This window comes from Podarcis gaigeae (genome assembly GCF_964106915.1).
Source record: "Podarcis gaigeae genome assembly, chromosome: 2".
Lineage (NCBI taxonomy): Eukaryota > Metazoa > Chordata > Lepidosauria > Squamata > Lacertidae > Podarcis > Podarcis gaigeae.
Genome location: NC_139679.1, coordinates 44,585,288 through 44,608,255, shown reverse-complemented (window position 1 = coordinate 44,608,255; position 22,968 = coordinate 44,585,288). Strand labels below are relative to the sequence as shown.

The 22,968-nt window shown below is 45.7% G+C and overlaps 1 protein-coding gene and 1 long non-coding RNA gene across 8 annotated transcripts in view; one reads left to right on the top strand and one right to left on the bottom strand.

Annotated features, from left to right (window-relative positions):
• Positions 1-2,956: 2,956 nt before the first annotated feature.
• Positions 2,957-22,968, bottom strand: part of LOC310834174 — a 20,658-nt gene continuing 646 nt past the window's right edge. The window contains exons 2-4 of the long non-coding RNA XR_014559109.1: positions 9,651-9,848; positions 5,999-6,074; positions 2,957-3,164 (exon numbers count right to left, since the gene is read on the bottom strand). This is a non-coding gene — a long non-coding RNA (uncharacterized lncRNA). The remainder of the gene's footprint in view (positions 3,165-5,998; positions 6,075-9,650; positions 9,849-22,968) is intronic.
• ADGRL1 (adhesion G protein-coupled receptor L1) overlaps positions 21,825-22,968 on the top strand; it is a 130,854-nt gene continuing 129,710 nt past the window's right edge. For 5 of the 7 annotated variants that reach the window (XM_083717490.1, XM_083717487.1, XM_083717486.1 and 2 more), the window contains exon 1: positions 21,827-22,373. The gene's annotated coding sequence lies outside the window, so the exon portion shown is untranslated. Of the gene's footprint in view, positions 22,374-22,968 lie in introns of all 7 variants that reach the window. The other 2 variants (XM_083717483.1, XM_083717481.1) reach the window with 2 other exon arrangements.

Below are 22,968 nucleotides of genomic sequence, written 5' to 3'. Positions count from 1 at the left end.
GCCGGCATAAATAGTTTGCCATTACAGTAGCCATTGAGTCCTGGCCTCAATAGGTTATTATGGGATTGTCTGATGAGTTTTGCACAAACACAGTGATTTCTCAGCTTGGTTACTTACCATAGAAGTTACTTAAAAGAGGAGACTGCTTCACTTATTTACAGTTGTGCTAGGGTTAGACTCTGAGGCAGTGAGAATTATCTGCCAGCTAGCTGAGGTAACAATGACAACTGAATCACTGGGTTAATGATTGGGATCTACAGTTAAGTAGAGACTGCGGGAGGGGAGAGACTCTGTGGGAGGGGAGAGTCTCTTTTTATATCACAAGAATCTCTCACTCTCTTAATGCTGCAAGGGATCTTTTTGTGATGTAAAAAGAGAGAGTTACAACTAAATTCTCAGCATGTTAGAAGTAAGTCCCCCCCACTCCTGCTCAGTTCAGTGGGATGTATCAGGGTGGAGGAAGTTGTTCAGCCCACAGGCTGTTTCCTCATTGACAACCTTTCAGGAGCTGCATATCAGTGGGGTGTGGCAGGAGCAAAAGTGGGTGGAGCAGCAGGTGTGACTAGACAGATCCACACCATACATTTGAAGCATATCCAACACACATTGAAAGGACAGTAGTTCCTGCAAAGCATCCTGGAATCTGTAGTCCCCCCCTCACAGAGACAGAACTCCCAGCATCCTTAACAAACTACAGTTTCCAGGATTCTTTGGGGAAAGTAACATTCTGTAAATATGCACTGGATGTGCTTTCAATGCACAGTATGGTTCTGCTCTTAGTTCAGTTGCCTACGTTCCAAGCATACAATCCTAGAAATTGCTAATAAACAAACAGACCCCCACTTCTCCAGGCAGGCAAGCAAGAGCTCAAGGAAACATTTCAGCCAGGCACAAGCACTCAAGGAGGGTGAGGAGCAGGACCTGGAGGAGGGTGTCTTTCCTTGCATTTCTTGCTTGTATCCTCTCCTTTCCACTTACTACAACCCCTGCCACCCCACTGCCCAGGCCAGTTCTTTCCCACCCTTGCGATATACAGCCAGGCAAACATGCCTACAGTTGTGGCAATGGCATTAGTTGGAGATGGTGAGAGAAAACATTGTGCGGGGAAATAGTGTTAGTTGGTTACAGCAGAAAATGAGGAGGAAATGGGTTTAGTAGCTTAGAAGAGGGGTGGGCACAGTTAAGAGCACAAGAAGAAGCTGCCAGATCAGACCAATGGCCCATCTCGTTAAGCATCCTGTTCTCATGGGGGCCAACTAGATGCCTGTGGGAAACAGCAAGCAGAACCTGAGCTCAAGCAGACTTTCCCCTCCTGCAGTTTCCACCAACTGGTGTCAGATCTCTGGGTAGTTTCCAGTAGATTGTTGTTGTTTAGTCGTGTCTGACTCTTCGTAACCCCATGGACCAGAGCACGCCAGGCACTCCTGTCTTCCACTGCCTCCCGCAGTTTGGTCAAACTCATGCTGATGGCTTCGAGAACACTATCCAACCATCTCGTCCTCTGTCATCCCCTTCTCCTTGTGCCCTCCATCTTTCCCAACATCAGGGTCTTTTCCAGGGAGTCTTCTCTTCTCATGAGGTAGCCAAAGTATTGGAGCCTCCAGTAGATTAGCAACAACATAAATACGTGTGTGTGTATGTGTGTCCCCTAAATTGGGCTGCTGAAGCAAATAAAGCTTGGTGAGGGGAAACAGGAGTGGCTATTTATGTGAAAAGACTGTGAGCTCAATTCTAGTACTAAAAACAGTTTCCTGGTCTGGACTCAGAGGCACCCCATTCTTTAATTCTACAGCTCTCTTGGTTAGAGCATGGTGCTGATAACACCAAGGTCACAGGTTTGAACGTCATATGGGACAGCTGCATATTCCTGCATTGCAGGAGGTTGGACTAGATGAACCTCGGGGTCCCATCCAACTTTATTGGAATCATAGAATTCTATCTGCTCCTTGCCTGCTACATTACTGTAGCATTGTTTGGACGCAGTACAAAATCAACGGCTGAAGTCTGCTCATCGCTGGCATAGGAGAAGGGAGCTTCTGGGGTGGGCAGGCGGCTGGTGCCTCCGTGTTTCTGCCCCCACCTCAGGAAAGAAAACTGAGCCGAGCTAGTCTAATCAAAGTGGGACCTGGGACTCCTATTCAGGGCTGGTGCCATTGTGTGTCAGCTGTGAGCCTCTTTGAGAACTGTGCAGAGAAACGGGGTCAGGAGCCAGGAAGACAGTTCAAACACAAAAACCAATGCAAGAGGGGGAGCCAAAGTCAGAGTCAAGCAGAGCCAAGGTCACGGCCAAGGAGTCTGTCAAGCGGAGCAGAAAGCAGGGAGTAGCAATGAAGCTAGAGACAGGCAGGTCAGAGGAACAGAGAGACCGGGAAGTGGAGATCAGGAATTCAAGCACACACTGACGGATAAAGCCAATGCAAAGCCACTCGGGACTGCAGGCGGCGTTTGTGTTTACCAGGGAGTGCAGGCCTTGCCCTTTCAAAATGATTGTGGCCACCGCCTCTCCGAAACGAGTTTCCCCCGGTGGCAATGCCCCCCTAAGAAACAACTGCTTCCTCCTATGGTTCTTAAGGCAGTTGCCGCAAACAAAAGCCACCCCTGTTCCAGTAGCCAATGCCACCTGCACCTGCCAGTGGGATTAATACACCAAAGGAGGTCTTTGGGAAAGGAGGCCACCATTTCTGTTTGTCTCCTCCTTCGTGCTGCTTCTGGCAGCCAGTGTGGTGTAGTGGTTAAGAGCAGTAGTCTCGTAATCTGGGGAACTGGGTTCGTGTCTCTGCTCCTCCACATGCAGCTGCTGGGTGACCTTGGGCCAGTCACACTTCTCTGACGTCTCTCAGCCCCACTCACCTCACAGAGTGTTTGTTGTGGGGGAGGAATGGAAAGGAGAATGTTAGCCGCTTTGATACTCCTTAGGGTAGTGATAAAGCGGGATATCAAATCCAAACTATTCTTCTTCTCTTCTTCCTAACTGCTGGTCCGTGATGTGCATGGGGCATCCACTACTAATGGATCACCGAGGATAAAAGCAGACTGTTCTTATATTGCACTTCTGGAAAACAGAGGGCGGTATCAAAACGCTGATTGAGAAGGATGGGAGGCAGGTATGGGCAAAGCATGCCACAACCTGACCAGGGCAGCCAGGAGCTCTTGATGCTTCAGACCTGTAATCAGAGAAATATATTGCAGGGCATTTTCCTACAGCCAGAGGACTTGGAACACACACAGGCTGAGGATGATGTGCTTAGAGGAGGGGTCTCTGGCACCCTCAAGCCTATTTGCCCCTCTCCTCTTGCCAGAGACAGGGGCAGTGAGATATTCCACAAGTGCAGAAGATCTAGGAAATGTATTTCTTCTCCTCCCACCTCCCCCACCCGCCACGCTCCCCAGGAAGATTAAAGCCCCATTGTTCTCTTGCCAATTTTAGCCCATTAAGTGAGCTAATCACAAGGAAAGGCCATTATTAGCTGAACAACACGGTGTAAATTATTAATGCAAAAAGCAGGATTGCATCCCTGGAGAGACATCCTGGGCTTCAGCCATCAGGGATAGCCCTGGTTCAGGGAGCCCTTCGGGGAGAGAGAGAGAGAGAGAGAGAGAGAGAGAGAGAGAGAGAAGGCAGTTTTCTGCAGAAGGTAGCACTCCTCACCTGCACCAGCAGGGAAAAGGGAAGGCGTGCAAGACGTCCATATCCAGGAGGAGCAGCGATGCAGCTGTAGCCCTGCATGTGAAGGAGACAGTAGTGGCTGTCTTAAAAGATGCAGGAGTCTCCAGAGGGAGTCTTGGATCCAGTCCAGACCTCTGTAATCCTGGGGATCAGGTGTGCTGGTTCATTGCTCCCAGTCAGGCTTTCCACTGGGCTGAGAGGGACCTAAGCGTGCTTGCGGTCTCTGCCATGAATCCCAACAAACTCTATTCAGGATGGGTTTCAGCTTTCAAAGATGCCTGATCTCTAGTCAGCTTAGTATTCAAACACAGGCAGGAAACAGGCTACGGTGAGCCAGGCCATTGCTTCTCCCTGCCTGCTTACTGGCAGCTGCCTCAGGCAGGGCTTTTTTCCTGCTCTGCTCCCTTTAACTCAGGGATGAGGGACCTTTCTCAGCCTGAGGGCAGCTGCATTCCCTTCTGAGCAACCTTCCAGAGGCCACATGCCAGGGGTGGGCAGGGCCAGGGGCAAAAGTGTGTGGAGGAATGACCGTCATACAGCAAGCTAGTTTCTACACACCTCTATCCTTCATCTAGGCAAGCAAGAGGCATGATTGGAATTCAGGGACACATTCCAGCCAGGCAAAAATACCCAAGGAGTGTGCGAAGCATGGCAGTGAGGGGGGTGCAGCCTGGGGAGAAGGGGAGTGTCCTGGGAAAGGGGGAGAGTTCTGGGTCAGTTAGAGAGGCCTGGGGAACCACATTCAGCTCCCCAAGTCTTAGATCTCCCCACCTTAACTGGAGATGTGGATGAAACCTGGGACCCTCTATGTTTAAAGCCAGTTGTCTGCCACTGAGTTATCCTCCCCACCCTCCATGCTTTATAGAGCATTACATTTTTATTTCACTTTTCCTCCAAGGAGTCTAGGGTGGATGCACATGGTCCTCTCACTCTCCCACCCAATTCTGTATTCACAACAAACCTGTGAGGAAGGCTAATCGGAGAGGCTTGTGAGCTTCATGGCTGAGTGGGTGAGATTTGAACCTGTGTCTACTGGCTGTGCCCTACCTTTGTGCTTCCTCTGGTGGCAAACAATTGATGGATGTGTTGTGAGTCAGCGGGGCAGCTCCAGAGGCAGGAGAGAAACAAGAGAATATGAAGGGCTCTCAGCCGAGAAAGGCACACTAGCTCCTCCTCATGCCCACAGGTGGCAGAACCTTGTCTCAAGGATGGACAGTTTCCTGCCCTGCAGTGGGCTGTTTGTGCAGACGTGCAGCGCATTCCCAGGGGCCTCGGTTCTCTGAGCTGGAGGGAGCATCATCCTACATGAGAGCACCAGGGAGGGAGCCCTGACGCAAATCTCAGCTCTGCAATGTCTCCTTTATGCTTGCCAAGAGAGGAGGAGTCTCTGTTTGTCACCCTCTGCATCTTTTGCCTCCACTGATGCTTTAAGATAAATGTGTCTCCATGGGAGTGAATGAGCAATTAAGAACGGAGCTGAAGAAACGGGGGCAGCTTGTGAAATCTGTGTCTCTGTCACGGCCTAGCAGCTCAACGGTGCAAGGCACCACCTATATGTTAAGAGTGCCTTTCAGGAGAGAAACAAGCACTCGGGACAGAAGGGAACTTGCCTGCCGCCTTGTTGTTGTGTTTTTTGCTTGCTTGCTTGCTTGCTTGCTTGCTTGCTTGCTTGCTTGCTTGCTTGCATGCAGGATTCCCCTTCTGCTCCTGTCTCAGACAGATGGGCGGGATGGAAGGAATGCTGGACCTGATGCCATTGCTCAGTTTTCTCTGCTGCTGCAGAGCTTGTGGCTGCTGCTGCTGCTGCTGCTGCTACTGCTACTGCTGCTGCTGCGTTTGGCCAACCAATCCCCCGCCCTCCGCACTTGACCTTCTTTCTGGGAAGCTGCACCCTCTGGGCTCCCCCTGGCCTGGCACCGGCGCCATTCTCTCAGCCAATGTGGTACCCGACTCTCCTGCCAGACTGGAATTGGCGTTGCCTTCTCGTAAATCATGCTCTGAGCAGCGTGGGCTGGGAAATACAGTTGTAGGAGGGGAGAGTGGCAAAACCCAGAGGTGGGGCGGCAGGGAGAGTTATAACAGGGAAGGGCCTGCAAGGCCATTAGTAAGGCAGGGAGGGAAACACTAATGGAAGAGCCTTGGGAGTAGGGAAAAGGGAAAGAGGGGGGGTTGATTGAAGAGTTTAATTAAAAAGAAATAGAGGCTGCTTCTCGTGGATTTGCCTCCCCTCCCCGAATCTGCAGGGTCTGCAAGGCTGCATTTCTGGCTCTCTGCAAACAGTACATCTGTGTGCGATATTAATTCATTAAAGTCATAAGCAAAAGGCAATACCTGAACTATATACTCTTCTGCAAAGCCTTGCAATTTTTTCCATATCGTTTTATTCAAACATTTGTATCTCATCCTCCTGGTGTAAAACAAAAACAAAAAAACATAACTCAGGGCACTTTGCCGCATACATGACATTACAGTTGTGTTAAACAATATAAAACAATTACCAAAAAGGAGACAGATCAGCAGTTTTTAAACAAAATAAAAATAAAGAACACTGTCTGCCTCATGAAATAAAAGTCTATTGGAAGGGGGAAATATTCATAGATATAGCTGGTGAAGAATAGCAAGGGAGAGGGTCATTCTTCTGAAACTGGGTAATGTCATCTAACATACATCGCACCTCTGTGGAATGTCACCTACCCAGCATCCTGCATCTTTGAGCAATGCAACATTTACAGGTACTGTACTACATGCATCTGCACACCTGTGGACAAGGAAATATGTGCCTCCCAGTCATATTGCAGGTTTCCTAGGGTGCTTCTGGGTAGGTGTTTATTGTGGGAGCAGTACTCCTCATGCCTGATAGTTTTTGCAGTGTACACATGACGTCATTGACATCAAGACACCAGCCTGTTTTCCACCCCCGCCACCCCCACTCTAATCTGGATTTACCCTCTCCAGAGGAAATTCAGTCAGTGAAAAAAGCCTGCTGCCAACAAAGCATTTGCAATATCTCAATGTCTCATTTGCAACTTAAGCCCTCCCCCCACCCCACCCCGTCCTGAAGCATCCCATGTCATGTTGCATACCTCCACATCATCACCTTGTAGGTGCAACACAAACGCAAAGCCGTAAAGTGAGTTCTCATATCCTAATAGTTAGTTGCTATTCCAGTTAAGGAGGTGGAAGCAAATCTTTACTAATTAATCTTTACTGATCTGTTTCAATCTATGCAGGGGAGGTGGGCGTGAGGGAGAAACCAGTGAAAGTTAACATTAAGCAACCATGACATATCACCCTCTCCTTTTCCTCCTGAGAGCGGAACTTTCACTCCACAAATATTCTAAACTATATATTGCGGTGGGTGGGGGTGGGGGTAGGGAAATAGACCAGGGATGTGATTGTATTATTACAATCTCCTCGCTTAGGAAAGGTCATAGCTATTATTTATTTATTTCATTTTTGAGTCACTTCCCATGACGCATCCTGAAGCGATTTACAATATAATCGGTGTATATATATATAAAACAGTTACATATATAAAAACAGTTAAAACAACCTTTAAAATAAAAAGATAAGTAGGCCTTTCCATATAAATAGCTGGAAAATAACAACAGCACACATATAAAATCAATTCAAATCCACTGCAGGTATTAGCTGAATCATAAATGGTATGCTTTTAAATTCTGAAGGTCTCAGGTTTGATCCTCGCCATCTCTAGGTAGGGCTAGGGAAGACTCCTGCTTGAAACCCTGGTCGGATTCAGCATAAGGCGGAAAGAGGTTTCAGGTGCAGCACGACAGATTTGGATGAGAGAATAAAGGCAATTTCTGCTGTCTTTGTAATATTTGTTTTATCTGCAAATAATATTAGCAGCACCTACTGGAAGCAAGCAAACGCCTAAAAATAGGCAGCAGATCCAGAGAAACAGTGGGAAGCTGCACCACTGCCTGTGGAGAGGTGCAGAGAAAGCTCATCTCATACCCCACCTGTGAAATGGAATTGCTTATTCAGGAGACCATCCACAATCATTAAAGAACATTAACATTCCTTTATCAAGGACTTGACCACTCATTCACAGTGATCAAGCCAGCTGAGCTCACAACGGTATATTTGAGAGTACTGGAGAGAAAAATACATGATAAGCTACTAAGGGCGAATGTGTTTCCCTAATATGTCTCTTAAAGTGAATCATAGTCCATTATTCGCCATGTGGTTTCTCACATTACTGATCTATAAAGGTGCACAACCACTCCCATCACGGCATGTGGGACAGATGAGAAGGGAAGTGTTCTCTTTCTCCCCTACCCTTTTTGCTTGGTCTCGAGCCTCGTGCAGCCATTGCAGAACTGGGGAAGTTCATTTTAAAAAGGAACTAGTTCTAGTTCTAGGTTGACATGTCCCAAAAGGAACTAATTCCAGTTCACTTTTGTTCCTTTATAAAATAAACTGGTTCAGTTCACATTCAGTTCGCAGTTCAATTCAAATTGTTTCAAATGATTCTTCGCATCTCTCCCTGCACCCAGACTTCAGAATGTTGCAAGCTTCTGTGCTGAAGTATAAACTATATTTAAGGTCTATAGTTAAGACTAAGGAAGCATCAAGGCACGCACACACAGCAGAATGTGAATTGTTTGGTTTATTTCCCCTACCAATTCCTATCTTTAAGCTTAAAGGCCCCCCAAAGTCAAAAACACATGCAAGAGAATGAACTTGATGATGAACTAGAAATAATTCAGTGAACTTAATTCATGCTCTGTGCACTGGGCAATTATGGGGACTATTTTCAGGTGTAGTTCAGAGATTTTGAGCTAATTCAGTGAATTTTGCTAAACCAAACCAGTTCATTCCAAGCATATCTTTTTCTTAAAAATTGATATATTATTGCTGGATCCATCCTGCCCTCAAAGGACTTGGTTTTAATTGTTTAATTCATGCTGTGGAAATGCTCACTTATAACAAAAACACTTTAGTGAGCACTTTAATGTTACGGCAGTGGGGAAAACCAGACGTGGAAGTCAGTTGTCATGAAACCACAAAGGAAGGAAATTAATCTCCGGGCGATGCCTTACAGCCACAAAACAAATGCTGTGTACCTTACATGCAACACCCCACCCTGCCCAAAAAAGTCCTAAGAATCCAGCAACTCAGATGCTTATTTGTCTGCCTTGGTTATCTTTAGCTAAATACAAATGATAATTTGAAAGACTTGTGCTTGAGACTCTGGAGAACTGCTGCCATTCGGAGGGAATACTGGACTAGATGGGCAAATAGCCTGACATGGTGTAAGGCAGCTTCCTATGTGGGTTCTGACAACATGGAGGGAGACAAGGCCCTTGGGGCATGCAGGAGAGCTTGCTGAGGGGGGAGCCTGTTTGCCTCCATCCTAAAATAAAAGTAGGTCATAAAGTGCACATCCAAGAAAGAAAGAAAGAAAGAAAGAAAGAAAGAAAGAAAGAAAGAAAGAAAGAATAAGGAAAAAAGCTTCTTCAGAGTGGAGCACAGGGGCTGGGGTGGTTGATGTTTGCTACTTTTAGAGAGCAAGATGAACTTGCATACAGGATATCACCCATTCCAAAATTAAATAGGAGCCCTCCCTTCAAATCTTGAAAATAACATGATTATTGTAGAGTGGGGAGGGATTCAAAGTTGACATCAGCGATACCTGTGTTAGCCATCCCTTTTAGAAAAGGAAGCTTTGCCATCAGTGGAAGCGAAGGCTGTCTTTCTCACAAGGTGGGGCTGCCACCTTTCTGAGGAGTTTCAAAGAAGCCTATAGAAAACCAATTATTTCCTTAAAACCAACAGAGACGTCAGTAGCCATGTGGCCAAGCTCAAATGCTGATGTGCAGGGCTGTGTATGCCATGCCAAAAAAGAGGGCAAAGGAGGACAAAGGTTTGCATCAAATTTACATTTGGTCATTTATAGGCATTGATTCAAATTTATAAATAATTCTTACAGTTTAAGTAGAAAAACAATAAATCTCACCATCGTGGGGGAAGGCCATGGCCTTTATGTGGCTGTTCAGTCTGCTGTTCAGGTGTTCGCTGTGGTTGGGCAGTGTCAAGTCCCTCCCTGATACTCTCCCTCTAGCTCCAAACCAGATTTGGACAGGACCACTCAGAGGGCCTTCGCCTGACAGCCCTTCAGAATTGAGGACCATCCTCTGTAGAGTAGGTCTAGAAACTGGTAGGATGAGAAACAGTTTTAGTTACATGAGATGTGTTTGTTTTAGTTCAGAGGTTTTTGCCTAAGCCGAACATCTTCCTTAAATAAGGAAACATCTTTTGGAAAGGACAGATTTTACAGGTGAGTTTAAAACAGAGAATCAACCACAAACACCTTGATCTCAATAACTGGTGCATTTTTCATAAGAATTAAGGATGTTAACTGTATGCAATGAACAAAAGGCAACAGAAGATTTAAAATAAGCACAAGCTTACACTGTACCTAAGAAGTGAAAAAAATAGCTGCAATATGTTCTTTAAGGAAAAACAAAACAGTTTCATCTTGCACTGCACACCAATACAAAAGAAGGGTCAAGAAACAGAGTGAGGATGCAATCCAACCAAAGTCAAGCACTTTCACATCTTCAAAGGGAGACTGATGCTGAGCACGTGCTTCATTTTCCTGTTGAAATCAATGAGCCTTCTTTTGCAATTTGCCGAGCAGATTTTTTTATTTTTTGGTCTAGTAAAGCAAAGACAAGCTTCCTGCTGCTGTGAGCACATTCTGGAAGATCAGGAGAGACAACGTTCGGGCAAGCGGTTCACTCTGGGAGTGCTCACAATCCCCCATGAAGCCAGGGGATGTGGGGCTCTACTTGCAGTGGGGTGCCTGCCAGTCAGCCTTTCCTCTCCCTCTTCGGGGCAGGACTCCTCCTCTCGTTCCCTTTATCAAGAGGGTGGCAAAGGAGCAGCACAAAGTTTCCAGCCCTGAAAAGGAAGGGGAGGAGCTGCTGACTCCTGCCTGCTGTGTCTGCCTACAACAGGTGCATACAATCCAGATCACTCCGAGGGAGACATTGACATTTCCTGATTAACGCAAGGGGCCCACATCACCACAGTAATTGCCGGGAATTATTTTTGCTACATTTTTAATGTTTACTTTTTAACCTATTCTCTGTCTCCCCACCACCACTGCCAAGCCCATTTCTTTCTGTACCTCATAGCATATTACAGTGGTACCTTGGGTTAAGTACTTAATTCGTTCCGGAGTTCCGTACTTAACCTGAAACTGTTCTTAACCTGAAGCACCACTTTAGCTAATGGGGCCTCCTGCTTGCTGCCGCGCCGCCAGAGCAAAATTTCTGTTCTCATCCTGAAGCAAAGTTCTTAACCTGAAGCACTATTTCTGGGTTAACGGAGTCTGTAACCTGAAGCGTATGTAACCTGAAGTGTATGTAACCCGAGGTACCACTGTATTTATTTTTGCCCTGTTCTTTTTGGCACCAGGTCTCTGCTGCCCTCTTTTTTCTCCTCTGCACACACCCAAGTACTATTTTCTCTCTTTGTGCTGTTAGAGGTCTCTCTATTCCTTCTGTTATCCCAGGCATAGGTTCTTCTGAACCCTTCTTTTCATCTGCACCCCATAGCACTCTCCCTGCATCACCATCATAACGTTGCACCCCCATATCTCTTACCTTTCCCTTTTCTCTCTTTTGGTCTGTCCTCCCATTTTGCACTTTCTCTGTCACCTCCACTTCTCTGTTTCTCCACCCTACTGGTGTCTGTCTACCCCAAATTTCAAGTTATCACTATTTTTCTTCCCTTTGTTCCCTGTCTCTGTTTGTTCTTACTGAGCTCAGCAGCAGCAACAGCACACAAGGCTTTTACTCCCCCAGCAATTCACAGCAGTAAAGGAGAAACTGGTAGGCCATGCGGTGAGCCTGCTTGGATGTAACAGAGTGGAAAAATACAGAGTATTGTACTGTCCTTAAACATGGAAGTTGCATTTCTATGGTAGGCGTGTTCTCCGTGAACAATATGAACATAGGGCTAGCTTGTTTAGAAAATGGGGGGGGAAAGAACATCTCAAAGCACTTTAAACAAATCAGAACACACACCAAAAAAAAGACGATTAAATTGAATATGTGATTCAAATGAAAGTAATGGGGGAAATAACAGATGCCACACTCTTCCGCAGAAAGAGAATGTGCTGACAGGTATGAGCTAACTGTCCATTCTCTGTCTGCACAACGTATGACCTGGATTATTCCACTGGCTCAGTTATCTTGCCAGGTGCCACTATCAATTTGTCCTTAGTAGCATTATGCAGGAGTTTATTGGAGACCAGACTCAATTTTCCTGGCCTTTTTATCATAGCCAGATTTATGTGCTTTATTTCCCCAACCTTCAGGTTACCCAGTTCTGTTCTGTCATGAGCTACAGTGATAGCTATTAGAAGACCCTAATACATGTATCACATATGTGAGCCTTGTGTTCACTAACAACTCTGCATCATTTTAGTAGTATAATACTAGTAGTAGTGGTAGTAGGAGTCGTCGTCTACACAGGGATACTAGGGGCAGAGCTCCCAGGCTCAGGCACCTCCTATATGTGGTTTGTGTGCCCCCTCACATAGAACCATAGACTCTTAAGAGATGGAAGGGACCCCAAAGGCCATCTAGTTCAACCCCCTGCAATGCAGGAATCTCAGCTAAAGCATCCATGGCAGATGGCCACCCAACCTCTGCTTAAAAACCTCCAAGGAAGGAGAGTCCACCACCTCTTACTGTCAGAAAGTTTTTCCAAATGTTTAGTCAGAACCTCATTTCTTGTAGCTTGAAGCCATAGGTTCAAGTCCTACCTTCCAGAGCAGGAAAAAACAAGCATGCTCCCTCATCCATCCTTAAGATATTTGAAGATGGCTATCATATCTCCTCTCGGTCTCCTCTTTTCCAGGCTAAACATACCCAGCTCCTTCAAGCACTCCTCACAAGACTTAGTTTCCGGACCCTTGATAATCTTGGTTGCCCTCCTCTGCACATGTTCCAGCTTGTTAACATCCTTCTTAAATTGTGGTGCCCAGAATTGGACACAGTATTCCAAGTGTGGTCTGACTAAGGCAGACCCCTGGCAGTTAAGTCCAGTTGCGAATGACTCTGGGGATGCGGCACTCATCTCGCTTTACAGGTCGAGGGAGACGATGTTTGTCCACAGACAGGTTTTCCAGGTCATGTGGCCAGCATGACTAAGCCGCTTCTGGCAAAACCAGAGCAGTGCACGGAAACGCCGTTTACCTTCCTGCCAGAGCAGTACCTATTTATCCACTTGCACTTTGATGTGCTTTCAAACTGCTAGGTTGGCAGGAGCAAGGACCGAGCAACGGGAGCTCACCCCGTTGCGGGGATTCGAACCACTGACCTTCTGATCAGCAAGCTGTAGGCTCAGTACTTCCCTTGATCTGGACACTATAATTCTTTTGATGCAGTCTAGAATAGCATTAGTGGTTTTTTTGCTGCTGCATCACACTGTTGACTCACGCTAAGCTTGTGGTCCACTAAGAGATTCTTTAAACACCTGAACAGGTTCATTTCTGTCCAGCCCCCTGAATGGCATGAACTTCATGGAGCCTCACCAGCTAACCTCAACTGCAGCACTTCAAAGCACCTGGCTTGATTAGGCATTTGAAGATCTTTGCCTGTGAAATTAATACAGTGGCTAATTTGCTTCAGGATGTTGGTGTGTGTGTGGGGGGGGTGAAACAAAGGTCAATCCTGATTGACCACTCCGGAGGAAGACAGGAATGAGGACAAGGCAGGAAGGAATACTGAGGTCTGGGTGGAACAAAAGATCAAAACCAACCTCAGAACTCCCTAAAATTCCTAACTTTTAACCCCTAGCTTCTCAGCACTTAAGGGACAGGGGACATCTCTCCTTCCCGCACCCTGCCTAGCCAGCTTCAACTCAAGGGATCCTCAGACATTAGCAGAGGTAAGGGGGAAATGAGGCATGTCCTTCTGTTCCAAGTCACACACCCCACATTTCTCTGGAAACTACAAAGGGTCTTATTCAATCCATGCTTTGGACTTGAGCTTCCACTTTGGCCAGTTCTGTCCAATGTGTTGCTCTCACTTTGTCACTTCTCTGTTCCAAGGAAGGAGAGGGTGAGAGAGAGAGAGAGAGAGAGAGAGAGAGAGAGAGAGAGAGAGAATTTATACATGCAGAGTTGTAAACTATACATTCTGTGTTCTCATTCTAAAAATAACCCCTCTCCCAAAACACAGAAGGAAGCATGTGCACACACACACATATAGTAAAGTGTGTCTGGTAACTCACAAACCTGTCAGCTGCTATGTGGCAAAATGGCAGCCTCCTTCTAGATACTGGGGACTGCTGATTGGTGTGCAGTTTAGTGTGCTCCAGATAGGACTGCTTGTCTGCTCAGGCACTTTTTCTTTTAGAGATGGTGAAGTGGGGCCAGGGACGAGGTCACTGCCAGGAGGAGCATCTGGCATAAAGCAGTGACTCGTGCACGTGCCCTGGCTGCAGCAGAGTAGCCCTGCTTATTGATGATCCTCCCTGTGGACTCAAAAAGTGTGCTGTATCCTGAATTGGAGGGTGAAGAGGTATCTGGGTCACTCTGTCATTGTAAGCCTATTAATGGATTATTATTTTTTAAGAAATAAGCATTTTTATGCATGTGTTGGGGAGGGAGCGGGAACAAGTGAATTGCTCAGTTTGCATTCTAATAAGGAATGTTGCAAAGCCTACATTTTTGCTGAGGCAGGTGGAGGGTCAGTGTGCCCATTTTATCATCGATTTTTAGAGGGTTCGTTATCATTGATGAAGTGCTTGGGTGAGATTCAGGGAGAGGCTTGTGCATTCCAGCGCAGGTTTGCAACAGAAGATGACCACAGGAGGAGGAGGAGGAGGAGGAGGAGGAGGAAGCCCAGCTTAAGGTACCAGAGTCTGCTCTTTGTGCGTCACATGCAAATTCACAGGACTTCTCCATGGTGCCTTTTCACACCAGATAACCATTTTGTCCATTCTTAACCATTAAAAACCAGATGGAAAAGGCATCCTGGGGTTCCAACAACAGTCAAGAGTAAATGTGATGAAGAGTTATGCAGACTCTCATGTTCAGCTCTTGTGGAATCCCAACTATACTGTTAAACCCCCCATTTATGCTCAGAACTAACATACTGTAGTTCCCAACCGCTTTTGTGGGTATCAGTGTTTCTGTAGGATAGGAAAAAACCATGTTAAACAAAATTAAGCTTTATTTAGAAAGAAGGGGGGGGGAGGTAAAGTGGCTTATGTGTCATAAATTAATGGTGCACAGAGGGTTACCTAGTTCTTGACTAGTCATCTTGATCCTATCCATGATTACTTTGAAGCAAACATTGTTAATTTCAGTGAAAATTACTTCAAAGTAAGTGCACATAGGCTTACAGCATCTCGGTACAAGCTGTTAAATACCACATACAAAGCAAAACTGGAATTGGAGTTATAGTACCTGATCATTCTTCTAGAAAGAAATATCTGTTCCCTGGACCCATCTGGACATAAAGGTCCTGATCAGTTGGTTATGCCAAACCTATTTCCTTGTTAAAGGACCTTGTTAATGTATAATTGTGTGATAAGTCCATCAGTCACCGGCAATATGTAAATATGTGATCAGCCTTACTGAAAACCACTCTTGGAACAGTGCGTTAGAGAATGTAGTTTTGGGCTGAATGCTTTTACTTTAGCTTTTATGCACCTGACCTCTTTCAAGCAAATCTGTCCTCTAAATAAGCTGCTACAGACAGACTTATAAACTAGCAGAACAGCAGTACAAGTCAAACAGCAATAGACAGAATGCAGGGCATTGGCATAATATTCTCATAAATGCAGTTCTCCAGCCATATTCATAGTGCCGATTCAAAACAGATAAGACACCCTCAACTCTTAAGAGGGGTGTGTGCAAAGTCCCTCCATAGAGCTGAGTTACTGCTCCCATGACCACTGTCAATTGGTTCAAACTCAACAAAGAGTATTTTGTGGCACCTTCAGCATACCCTCCAACATTTTTTCTATGAAAATGGTGACGTCCCATTCCATAATGATAATTTTACTATTTATACCTCACACAACTTACTGAGTTGCCACAGCCACTCTTGGCAGCTTCCAACATATATAAAAACATAATAAAACATTAAACATTTTTTAATAAAACCCTTCTCTTTACAGGATTGCCTTCAGATGGCTCGGGGTTTGGATAACACCATACCCTCCAATATTTCTCCAATGAAAATAGGGGCATCCTAAGGAAAAGTGGGACATTCTGGGATCAAATCAGAAATTCTGTTGGCTTCTCTAAATCAGGTAAGGTAAAGGTAAAGGGACCCCTGACTGTTAAGTCTAGTCGCAAACGACTCTGGGGTTGTGGCGCTCATCTCGCTTTACTGGCTGAGGGAGCTGGTGTTTGTCTGCAGACAGCTTCCGGGTCATGTGGGCAGCATGACTAAGCCACTTATGGCGAACCAGAGCAGCGCACGGAAATGCCATTTACCTTCCCACCGGAGCGGTACCTATTTATCTACTTGCATTTTGACGTGCTTTCGAACTGCTAGGTGGGCAGGAGCAGGGATTGAGCAACGGGAGTTCACCCCATTATGGGGATTCGAGGCGCCGACCTTCCAATCAGCAAGCCCTAGGTTCTATGGTTTAGACCACAGTGCCACCCACATCCTTCTAGATCAGGTACGTCCTTGGAAAATAGGGACACTTGGAGGGTCTGCTTCAGGTGGGATTCTACTAACAACTCCAACTAGTACAAGCTTGGACAAGGACTTCTGCTCACACAACAAGGCTTGCTCTCCTCTGTCCCGCCCTGCCCGTGCCCCCCAAATTGGCTCTGGAGTGGGGTTGGGAGAACCCCCAGAACCACACACAGCGGGGAGGAGGATTGAACCTTCTGGCAAGCTAACATATTTGCACTAACAGAACGATTGCCATAGCGCCATGCTGAAATCCGCCCTGAACAAATAACAGTTTTATGATGACATGCAATTTAGTGGACTAGAGTCCAGTACATCAGATGCATCTGATGAAGTGGACTCTCGTCCATTAAAGCTTGTGCCATAATAAAACTGTTAGTCTTTTAGGTGTCACCAGAATGCTTTTTTATTTTATTTTTTTGCAACAGACCAATATGCCTGCCTCTCCGGAAATTGGTTCAAGTTGCTGTTGTTGCCACCACCACCGATTAACTGGTTAACTGAATACTCAATTAAAAACTCAATACTCCATCATTTCAGCACACCCCCTGGGTCTCCATCCAAAGAGGAATTGCTTTTCCAGTCCCGGAGGGATTCTACGTGCTCATAGGGAGGCAGTCACCCACCCAACATAAACAGCTCCATCTATATCCGAGAGTTCCTGCTACGTAACTTATACCCTGTACAGCTTTCTGCACCACAATGCAAGAGAAACCCCAACTGGGAATACAATCACTTTTGCCTGTAGTTTTGGCCCTCTCCTCTGCCTCCATCCACTTCATGAGCACTCAAGACTGGTAGGAGTGTTTTCCCCAGTATGAATCACCTCGAACCCTGTGATCAGCGGGTGAGGCCTTGTTGGTGGCACTGCCATTGGAGGCTGCCCTGGTTGGCTATGACTCACTTTTCAGTGGCAGTTCCCCATTTGTAGAATGTTCTCCCTAGTGGGGTGTGCATGTATTAACTTTCAGGAGGAATTTAAAAACATTACTGTTTATTCAGGCATTTGATGGCTGAAAGACACTGTTCCTGGCAACCTTGAGGTCACTGGTTGAGATCAAGTTTTTAGCTCTTCTTAGAATGTTTTAAAACTTTTTAGATTATTATTTGGGGCTTTCTCTCCCCCCCCCCCCGTTAATGGGCATGGCAATTCAAATAGTGCATGCATGCTATATCTTGTGATTGATTACGCGGGTGGGGCTTACCTGAGTTCCCCCAATATTTTATTCAAGTTGGCACCCCTGGTAGCCAACAATCAAGCTTTTCAAGTCACAATTATACTGGCCAGGTCTCAGCAATGGCAAAGAGCAAGGCTGTGATACACTGTAATATATTTCTTCAGGTGGTTAATCTTAGTTAATTACAGTAGCAGATCTTTGCTTTCTGTCCTAGTTGATTCTGTTACTGAAGTCACACATGGCGGGTCCCCCTGGCTATATTTGACCAACTCCTTTGGCCTCAGATGAGAAAGTAGAGATTCACCATCTTCCTCCTCCTCCTGTCCACAAGTTCCCTTTTTTTCCAGGTGGGGATTATGTAATTATGACACTTTTATATTTGGTTCAGCAACTATGAAAATCTGATGTTGTAGCCAGCTTAATCATTGCATCATTGCATGCATGGAACAGCTTCCATGAGTGAAACGGAAATTACCATTCCTCTTTCCTCTGCTTGGATTTCCACCCACCTTCCAGAGCAGATTGGTGGGGCGGGGGGCATGGGTGGGAGGAGGAGTTCCCTTGCACTTGTGGAACTCATTCTGCTTGCACGGGGACTTAATTGAATCCAGCCCCTGGTGTTAACACCAAGGAAATAAGAATGGAGGCAATGTTCACACATAACGAACATTCAGATTAAGAACGTGAAAATAGAAGAAGAAGAAGAAGAGTTTGGATTTGATATCCCGCCTTTCACTCCCTTTAAGGAGTCTCAAAGCGGCTCACATTCTCCTTTCCCTTCCTCCCCCACAACAAACACTCTGTGAGGTGAGTGGGGCTGAGAGACTTCAAGGAAGTGTGACTGGCCCAAGGTCACCCAGCAGCTGCATGTGGAGGAGCGGAGACACGAACCCGGTTCCCCAGATTACAAGACTACCGCTCTCAACCACTACACCACACTGGCTCATCAGGTCTTCCATAGGTTCATAAGACAATCTTGGCTATTAGATTCACGCCTTTTCTCTGACACCCCCTTTCTGTTTGGCCCTTCACCCTTATGCAAGAATTGCTCTAGTCTCATAAGACCATATCTCACGTGGTGCATTTGCTCATTTGCTCATTTCCTACCTGAATGTTCTCTCCCCAAATTTCCAGACTGTTGCTGTGTAGTAGCCACCTCTGGATCTCTTACCAGCACCCTTTCAGTCTCCACATTTCTAAGGCAGGCCACTGTGCCACATCAATACCTTCCAGTGTTTTAAGACTTATAATTAGGGCTGTCAGCCAGTTAGAGAACTGTTAGTTCATTACAATAATCAGACCTTTACCCGATCAGTTAATTAATTGATCGAATTTAAATAAATGTGCATATTACCAAAAAAAACCTCAATACAGATGTTTTTGAGATATTGATGGAAGCATGAGAGAGGTAACAATTGAATAAACAAAGATTGCGAGAAGGAAAGGTTATCGTTTATGTCCCCCACCCTTTACATTTCCAGAGGGGTAGCCATGTGAGTTCGCTGCAGCAAAAAACAACCAGGAGGCTAACGTGCAGATCATGGAACAAGCTTACATTTATTTATGTATTTTTATTTGCAAAAAAATAAAATCATTCTATGCACCCTCAAGATTAAGAAAATAAATTGTCATGGCAGTGAACAGTATCAGATCAACAATAAAATTACAGTCATAGAACAAAGACAAAATAAATCACCAGTCAGTAGATCAGACTGATAGATTCACATAGCTGGATCACCTCCCTCCAGGGTGAACTGACCATACCCTGCTGGCTACATTCAATTAGCCAGGAGGGACAGTCATCAGGAGAGCAAATAGTAGAGCACATTTACTGCAAGCATCTTCTGATGATATCAGGTCACATAAACCAATCCTACATAACAAGGAAAGATGTGATATTGCATGCCTTGCTATCAACTGCCAAAGCCATGGTGTCAAGATTGCTCCAAAGGTGAACCATTGTACCTTCAAATTCTTACACAAATATGCGTCATAGTGCGCCTTCAAGGGTCCACTGGCGTGTCTTCCAGGGACAATCACCTCCAGAGCACCCTCAAGGATGCAACAAAGTATGTCTTCTTTGCTATCCTCACTGTCACATGATGGTGCAATTACGAGCTCTAACCAGTGTTCAGTCAGTCTCAGAACAAGATTTCCACCACCTATGCTCTGGTCTGGTTGCAATCCGGGCTGTTTTATTACCATAATAAATCATACCATAATAAATTTGTTAGCCAAGAGACTCTTATTTTTTCTTTATAAGTTGAGCTAAGACACCAGAACCAAAATAGCATAATGTCTGTGCTCCCCTTCCCAACCCCCCCCCCCCCGTGCTCTCAACTCACATTCTGCTAATTAAAACTTGCCCCACCAGTTAATCATTTTAAACTTTACACTCTGATCCATGTTTGATAATTCAAATTGCACTGAGGAAGCTGCATCAAGTGTTTGATACTTGGTTGGAAAGGTTAAGGAAAGGCTAAGCAAAGGTGTGGCTTATGGAAAACTAGTATTGTATTCCAGGATTAATGAAAAGCATAAAGGTAAAGGACCCCTGGATGGTTAAGTCCAGTCAAAAGTGACTATGGGGTGTGGCGCTCATCTTGCTTCAGGCCAAGGGAGTCAGCGTTTGTTCACAGACAGCTTTCCGGGTCATGTGGCCAGTATGACTAAACCACTTCTGGTACAATGGAACACCTTGACAGAAGACAGAGCGCAAGGAAACGTTGTTTACCTTCCCTCCACAGTGGTACCTATTTATCTGCTTGCACTAGTATGCTTTTGAACTGCTAGGTTGGCAGAAGCTGGAACAAAGCAATGGGATCTCACCCCATCATGTGAATTTGAACTGCCAACCTTCCAATCAGCAGGTCCAAGAGGCTCAGTGGTTTAGACCCCAGTGGCACCCACATCCCCTCAAGGATGAATAAAGTGTTAATGAACATTTATGCACCCCAAGAGCCCTCTTAAAAGCCCTTGAGTAAACAGTGGGATAATGATCTGCAAAAACAACCCAGCTTAAGCAACACTATGGAATGCTGTTCCTGGCATTGAAGGTATTTGGTGAAGGAAAAAATTAATGTGCATATTTGCTTGTTTTCAGCTTTTGGTTTGATTTTGTGATGAATTTCTGATGCTTTATTCTCCACATGGTTTATGTACACTGCTTAGAAATGCTAATGATTAAGTGTTATATAAATGCCTTAAATAAATAATCAAAATGTTCATTTAATCCATCTGCTTTACATTGCTGGAAGACTTGTTTAGAGGGTTGTTCAAAAACATGGACTTGGCAGAAGAGCAGCTTGGCCCTTCAGTAGAAGCTCAAGTTCAGCAGGCAAGGGCAGAAACCAATCAACAGAAGGATACTAAGTTTGAGAAATGAATGTAGAAGTGTTGAGAAATCCAAATATTTGTTTAAAAACCAAGGAGGACACAAACTCACCCAGTCCTTCGGCGTCATTCTTAAAAACATTGGGCAAGATTCTCCTAATGAGCCCCACCAGTGGATGCCTTGCACAAGGACTTCCACTTGGGAAACGGGGCTTTCCCTTCCCCCTCTTTTCTTTCCCAGGCATTCCCCACAACATTGGTTCTGGGGGGAGAACACACGGGGGGAGCAGAGAGATAGGATCATTCTATCTGGCAAGCAGAGATGTTTGTGCAGATGGAAAGACTGGAAGAACACAACATTGAACTCCATCCAACATGTTCTTTTGTAACAACATTCTTTGAGTAACTTGAGTGGTAACAGCTGTGACAAGTGAAAGGTGGAGGTCATGCATTATGCATCTGTAGAGGCAGCCCGCCCCTAGGACGGTGGGGACCCTCAGGCTTAGGGGCCAACTAGTCCGCCAGGCCTCTCTAGCTCGTCCTCCTCTAAGCCCCCCTTGAGTGCTTTTGGTCTAACTGGGATGTGCTTTTGAACCATTTGCCTCTTGCTTGCCCAGATGTAGAGACCTCTGACTTTTGCAGGCCCAGAATTTAGCCTACCCTACAAAGGCAAGAGCCCCATCTATTGTTCTGCCCACTTTTGCCTCTGGGAGGAATTCAACATAGTACTCATGAGACTGTCTAGACAAAATGATCTCCCCTCTCCCCACCCCTCACATGCTCTTCTGGGTCGTCGTGTCCCTCCCCCCCCCCCGACACACACACACACCAGCTAATTGGAGAGGGGCATGAGAGGGACAAAAATCCCCATTGCACCAGCAGAAGACCTTGAAGACCTCTGGTTCCACCCACCATAAACATGCAACTCCCATAAGGGAGATTGAGGGATGTGTGTGAAGAGACTGTCCCAAAAGCCAAAAAGAATTCTGGAAGCTGGAGAGAGGCATGTTGAGGGGGTGGGAAAGAGACAGAGAGGAGGGAGGAATTATTCCGAGAATGGGCGTGTGACAAGGGTTAGAGAGGCCTTATGTTTTGCAATCCAGGGTTGACAAAACACTCCTGCTCCTCTCTTGAGTGGACCACTGTCATCTCTAAGGAGTGATCTGCTTGGCTGAGCCACTGCAATAGCCTGCAAAGTGATACCACACAGCCAACATGTACTGCCAATAACTTATTCCCTTCAAAGGCTGTGGCATATTTACTCACATTGGCCTTAATCATCAATGCACTCTGCTTGTCGATCTGCAAAATAGGAAAGCCTTTGAGGATCAGGGTAGATTGTCAATAAAGCTCCTGTCCCTTCTTCCCACTACAGAAGACGCTGCAACAGTGTTCACTTAGCAGAAACCTCACAAGGCTACAGAAGTAACATCTGGATTCCACTGGTGAATTTCCCCTGGAAACTGCCACCGACTACATCTTGGAAGGAAAAGGGTAAGTTGAAACTGGTGGCACATGTCACAATAGCTCCCTCCTTGGCCAAAGCAGTAGTTGGATTTGCTGGGGCTTCCAGGTAATGGTTCCTTCTCCAGATTATACTACAGATGTGTTGCATCTTCCTTTAGCAAACCTGGTATTTATTCTGGGAAATACTAGCATAGAAGAATTGATTCCCCAAGACTACATAACCATGACTTAGCCCAGATCTTTGGAGGACAAAGTGTATTATGTGAGCATCTCGGATTCATTTTTTAAACAAAATGAATTTCTAACCCTTGTGGCAGCAGAGAAAAGCTTGAAAAGGTGAATCCAAATGACACAAAAAGGGATTGGTTTAGTGGAAAACCTGGACCGGATTTCTAAGCACTGGACCATAGAGAGAAAAGGACTTTGCCTCCAGCAAGCAGGAGGGAAAAAATGGTCTGGTTTTCTCTTGGTGGGAATGAACAACGATGATAAAAAAAACTGGAATCATTTAGGTTGGCAAGGGAATTACAGGCAGACCCAGTCCTGTGCATGTTTACTCAGAAGCAAATCATAGTGAGTTCAATTAGACATACTCCCAAGTAAATGTGCACGGGACTATAGT